The sequence below is a fragment of the Diceros bicornis genome, chromosome 31 (genome assembly GCF_020826845.1).
Source record: "Diceros bicornis minor isolate mBicDic1 chromosome 31, mDicBic1.mat.cur, whole genome shotgun sequence".
NCBI classification, from domain to species: Eukaryota; Metazoa; Chordata; class Mammalia; order Perissodactyla; family Rhinocerotidae; genus Diceros; species Diceros bicornis.
In genome coordinates, this window is record NC_080770.1 from 13,661,461 (window position 1) to 13,667,811 (window position 6,351).

Sequence of the window (6,351 nt, forward strand, 5' to 3'; positions counted from 1 at the left end):
GGAGTTCCTGGGTTCTTGCCCCCTTGGGATTATGCTTCTGAGATACAGTGATTCAGACCCCACAGATCTTTGGTGCCATCTAATTCTGACACAGCGATAAAAATCTCATTTGAGGTTTATGAGAGACAGAAAGGGAAGGAAAGGACACATTTGCATGCAATAGGCTATAAAATAGTTTGTAGTATGCGTTTTTCATAGGCAATTTTTTAAAGAAATGCTTAGGGACTCAAGACCAGACTCACCTGAATAAAGGTAGCAAGACCCTATGAAAGGTGACTTGAAAAGTGTGAATTGTTCTTAGAATTTTCATGCGAGGGGACGTAGGTTAATACGGTAAAGAGTTAGAACTGCGGGCTGGCCCGCTGGCGCAAGTGGTTAAGTTCATGCGCTCCACTGCAGCAGTTAAGTGTACGCGCTCCACTGCAGGGGCCCAGGGTTCACCGGTTCGGATCCCGGGTGCACACTGACGCACCGCTTGGCAAGCCATGCTGTGGCGGCGTCCCATATAAAGTGGAGGAAGATGGGCATGGATGTTAGCCCAGGGCCAGTCTTCCTCAGCTAAAAGAGGAGGATTGGCAGATGTTAGCTCAGGGCCGATCTTCCTCAAAAAAAAAAAAGAGTTAGAACTGACCGACCAGATGACAGGAAATGGCAATCAATGGAGCCAGTTAGTTAATGAACGCTTCTGGGACCGTTCCAGATCCAAAGTGAGACGTAAGTGAAGTTTGTCCTCAACGCTCAGCATCCTTTGGCTAACTCTGCTCGGGCTCTTTTCTGTTCTACCTGATCTGACTTCTTGCTCTGATCCCTTATCTCTACTCTCAAAGCTGAAGGTTTGTTTTTGACTAATTACTTTCCTTTGACATGAAATTCTCCTATGCTTTATCTCATCAGCTTCAGGATGACTCTTCAAGTTGTAAAAATAACAAGTAAACCTATTGTCGTATATAATGACGTTAAGCTAGAAATTTTAAGAAGAAAGATGCTTTAAATTCCATGTACATTCCCATGTTTTCTACCCCATCAGTTTTTCCCCAATAATGAGGAGTATGGACCATAAAGGAGAAGAGTGTAACAGATAGATAGGAGACAGAATGTGCATTAGGCAGAGCAGTAAAGATGATATCAATAATGACATTAGTTTTTCACTGAGCATTTACTATCTTCCTGGCATTGTAGGTTTCACACATACCATCTCACTTTAACCTTCACAACAATTCCATGAGATGGATATGATAAGTACCTTTGTATAGGTGTAAGTGATCTGTGAAAGGTAAAATAACTTGCTCAAGATCACTCAGCTGGTGGACGGCAGAGATAGGAGTTAGACCCAGGTCTGTATGACTCTGAAGTTAGAGCTTTCAGCTATAAGGCTTTACTTTCACACATGCTTTCCCTGACAAAAACACTAGCCTGTACTTCCTGCTTCACAAGCGCCAACAGATTGAAAAATAGACTCATTAGAGTTTCATCTTCTTAAACCCATCCTCCCTCTCTCTGGGAAGTAGGAAGTGGGAAGGGGGAAGAATGTAAATCCTCAATGGTAAAGGCAATCTGAAATTGGCCCTGGTAAAGCTGCAACTGGAAAATCAGCTCTTGAATAATGATAATAAATTTCTCCTTGTGTAGGATCCCTGAGGTACTGTCTTTGTCTAAACTCATCACAAGAATGTGAATCTGGCACATCTAGTTCTGCATAAGAGAAATCCCTTCAGGCCATTATGGGAAATCTTCCTAAGCTTCTTCATTCCTGGCAGGAATCCAGGAGGATAACCATTCTATACCTTTGAGGTTCTCAATAGGTCACAGGCCCATATGGAATTTAACTAAGCAGAAAAAATGTCTTAATCTGTGATGGGCCATATGTACCCATATATGTGTACTTCAGATGCACTGATCATGAGCTCTTTCTAGATCAGGATTGCACTTTGGCATAGACAAGACCAGTAATGTAATAAATTACATTCAAATGTTGGGAGACCCATTGATTGATTGGGTATCTGAAGACTTATCTCTGTAATTAAGTGGATATGAGATCTTAAGCAAGTCACTCTATCTCTAGGCTTCTATTTACTCACCTGTTGAGAAGGGGTTGGATTCAATCAGTCCCTTCAGCTGCCATATAGTTTTCCTGATGGACGCATTGTTCTTTGAATGGAAATACATCAATCAGCTCAATCCTTTAACATTAGTTACTTCTTGCTTACCAGCAGCATGGGTTATCAGCAAGGTAGTAACTTAAATAGAAAAATAAATTGTTACCTGGTAAGTGTAATTGGTTTAATGAAAATGTATTGGAACATATAAATAGGACTCTAAGGGGAAAAATAATGTAAGCAGCCTTTGGTGATGAAGAGATTGGAGACTCTTACTCTATTTCATCACAGAAGGCATGAGTCTTCTCTTCAGCCTCCTCATGGCTGACTTCATCTCCTGGTCCCTCAGAGTGTAGATCAAGGAGTTCAGCGAGGGCAGATGACAGTGAAGGTGACGGAGATGGCCTTATGTGTGGGGAGGGCAGTGAAGGGTCGGGGGTAGACATAGATGCAGGGCACAAAGTGCAGGATGACCACAGTGATGTGTGAGGTGCAGGTGGAGATGGCTTTCCTCCTGTCCTCCCCTGCCTGAGACTTCAGCATCATTAGCATGACTGTGTAGGACACAGGCAGGAAGGTAAACCACAGGGTAGTGACTAAGCCATTGTTGGAAATCATCCATAGCTCAAGGGCAAACGTGTCTGTACAGGCAAGTTTGAGGACCTGGGAGACATCACAGTAGAAGGTGTCAAGAACATTGTGTCCACAAAAGGGGAGAAGCAGCAATAGGGAAATCTATTGGGATTTTGGTGGAAATTGGTGGAGTGGATAAAGGCCCCCACCCAGGAAGCCACATTTAGGGCAGAGCATCTCTCCCTACTCATGATGGTCACGTAGTGTAGGGGCTTGGAGATGGCTATGTAGCGATCAAAGGCCATCACAGAGAGAGAGAAAATATCTGCTCCACCAAGGAGCTAGAAGAAAAACATCTGTGTCATGCAGCTTGAACAGGATATGGTCTTTTTCTTTGACAGAAGGTCTACTAGGACCTTGGGAGCAGTGATGGAGGAGAAGCAGAGGTCAAAGATGGCTAGACTGCAAAGCAGGAAGTACACGGGGGTGTGAAGGCGAGACTCACAGGTCACAGTGACCATGATGAGGAGGTTTTCCAGGAGAGTCGTCAGGTACCACAAGACACAAAAAAGGAAAAAAGAACATGCTCAGGTCTTGGGACTAAGTCCCAGAAATATAAATTCTTTTACCCTGGTGCCATTTCCCAACTCCATTGAATCATATTTCTTCATCCTCATGAAGCTTGGAAAAAATTAAAAGTTTTATTTCAGAAAGGGTTTGCTCTCCTTTAATAGAGTCACGTTTACAGAGTTAGGTATTATGTCTGAAACTAGTGAGGTGTTATCACCAGTGAAGAGCCGTTCCGAGGTTATTGTTAACATGTCCAAAACGACATCTTATTACACAAGCACACATTTAATTATTCTGTCTTCTGTAAATTATAAGTATTTTAGAAAATCCATAAAAATAATGTTCTGAGCTTTTAAGTTCTAAGTATCCAAGATAAACAGGTGAATGTTAAATATTCAGAGAGGGACAATTGTGACAGGAGGGGTATAAAAATGGAGGCAGTTTGGTGTGTGGATAAGGCAGTGCCTATTTGGTATGACTGGGGTCCTTTCAGGTTCAACAGCAATGTGGGTTTTTTTTCCTGACTGGGTGCTCCATTTATATAGTCTAAGAACCCCTATCTGCAAAATGGTTCTCTTTGAGATTGGATTGGTGGTTACCAGAGGGGAAGAGGGGAGGGAGGAGGGCGAAAGGGATGATTAGGCACATGTGTGTGGTGATGGATTGCAATTAGTCTTTGGGTGGTGAACATGATATAACCTATGCAGAAATAGAGGTATAATGATGTACACCTGCAATTTATACAATGTTATAAACCAATGTTACCATAATAAAAAAAAAAGAAAAAGGAAATGGTTCTCTTTGGACTGAATTCCACAGAAGCACTCCTCCTTTTTTAAATCACAAATTTAATACAATGAAATATTAGAAATTTTTAAAGGGATACAATTCTTCTCTATTGCTGTTTTCTTCCTTAAGGAGATTTCTTTGTGTCTGTCTTTACTTTAAACTACTTTAGGTACCAAAAGCCCTAGATGTTGAATAACTCCTCAGCTATGAAACAAAAGTGGCAACTCAGAGCTTCTCTTCTGTTCATTGGTCAAATTTATTTCTTAAAAGTTATTTTTTATTGTGCTATTATGACATAAAGTGGACTCATGTATATGAACTGTATACTTTTATGAGTTTTGACATAAGCCTATACTCGTGACATCATCATGTTTAAGAGAGTTAATATATCTATCACCCCAAAAGTGTCTGTGAGACCCTTTGCAATACGTCCCCTCTGCCCTCCTTCTTCAGGCAACCACTGATCTGCTTTCTGTCACTATCCATTAGTTTGCATTTTCTATAAATGGAATCCTACAATATGTACTCTTTTTTTGTCTGGCTTCTCTCACAAAATAAATCCATGTTTTTGTGTGTACCAATATTTTATTCCTTTTTATCGTATTGATGTACCACATTTGTTTATCGATTCACTTGTTGATGAACATTTGGGTTGTTTCTAGTTTTTTGTTTTCACAAATAAAGCTGCTATGAACATTCGGGTACAGGTCTCTGTGTGGACATATGTTTTCATTTCTCTTGTGTACGTATGTAGGAGTGGAAAGGCTGTAATTTAAAATTCAATAAGAAAACAAACAACCCAATGAAAAAAAAAGGGACAAATGGTTTGAATGGGAAGATATAGGGATAGCAAGTATGCACATGAAAAGATGCTCACCATCATTTATCCCTGGGAAAATGTAAATGAAAGCCATAGGGGATAACAGTACCCACCTATTAGAATGGCTAAAATAAAGAAGAGGGATATATCAAGAGTCAACAAAAATGTAGAGGAGTTGGAACTTTGGTGGGAATGTACAATGGTGCAACCAATTTTGAAAACAGTTTGTCAGTTTCTTAAAATGTAAAGCATAAGATACCATATAATCTTATTTGTATTGAATTCCTTTCTTTTTTTGTGAATCTTTGAAGTTGAACTTAATTTCTTTCTTTGCAGTTTATCTCCTTTTTTTTTACCATAATCAGAAACATGAGAATCAATTATCTCCAAATTTTGCGTGTTTCCCATTAAAATGAAGGCATTTTTTTTCACCTAGCTCAACTTCCATTCAAGTTTTCTTTCCTCTGTACGCAGTTTTGTCCAAAGTCTACATAATATGGTAAATTAAGAGCCACCAAGGGATATCACAGTATACAGGCAGATACCTGGGGGCCTCTGGTATCACACAGCCTGTTCAAGTCCCAGCTGGGCACTTACTGGTGGTGCTACAGGAGAAGGTACTTTACCCCTTTGGCCTCAGTCTCTGCATCAGTATTTGGAAACAACAGCATCTCCCTCATGTGATTTTTGTGAGGATTAAATGAATTAATCTATGCAAAAGCATCAATACTTAGAGCATTGCCTAACCAATAATACATGTGTTTATACATGTGTCACCTTAAAGAAACAGTCCGGGTTAGTAGCTGTCACAGACACACAACTTCTTTAAAGTTACTGACAATGTTTTAGAGGAGGTGTATGTTTCCCAGAACATGTATTCAAAACAGCTTCATCAGAACATATTGTTTGGGGGGAAATAGGAGATATTTTTCTTTCAGTGCCAATGAGAGTGGCCCAGAAGGTGGTGACAGTGTATGATAGTAAAGAGAGCACTGGCTTGGTTTGGCTTTTTATCTGACATCATCTTAGCAGACCAGAGAATCCAGTACATGGTCTCTGCAGTGAGAGCCATCTGGGCTCAAATCTTGGCTTTGTCACTGTGTGATTTGGGTAAATGAGAGAGCTCATAGAGTCTCCACTTCTTCATCTATGGGATGGGGACTATAATAATACCCACCTCTCAGGGAAGTTATGAGGATTAGGTGACTAAGATATGCAGAGTCTCAGCATACATGGCTGGTTATCTGTTATGATTAGTACTATGTTGGGCAACCTTAACACTGGAGACTCATCAGGAAATGGTGTGTGTTGAAGTAAATGATAAGTGAGCCATCAATTTTGACTATTTTGAAAAGAGGAAATGATCACTAGGACACATCAACTCAATATAGTTACTGGAGATATTGAAGAGGTCCCACTTAGTTATGAAATAATTCCACAGGGACATCAATGTACATAATAGAGTATGGTCTAAACAGAAGTGTAGAAAGTAGACAGTACTCA

General features: G+C 40.3%; 1 pseudogene; it reads right to left on the reverse strand.

The window, feature by feature from the left end:
• Window positions 1–2,373: 2,373 nt before the first annotated feature.
• Window positions 2,374–3,322, reverse strand: LOC131395543 (olfactory receptor 4D11-like; annotated as a pseudogene).
• Between the last annotated feature and the right edge of the window lie 3,029 nt (window positions 3,323–6,351).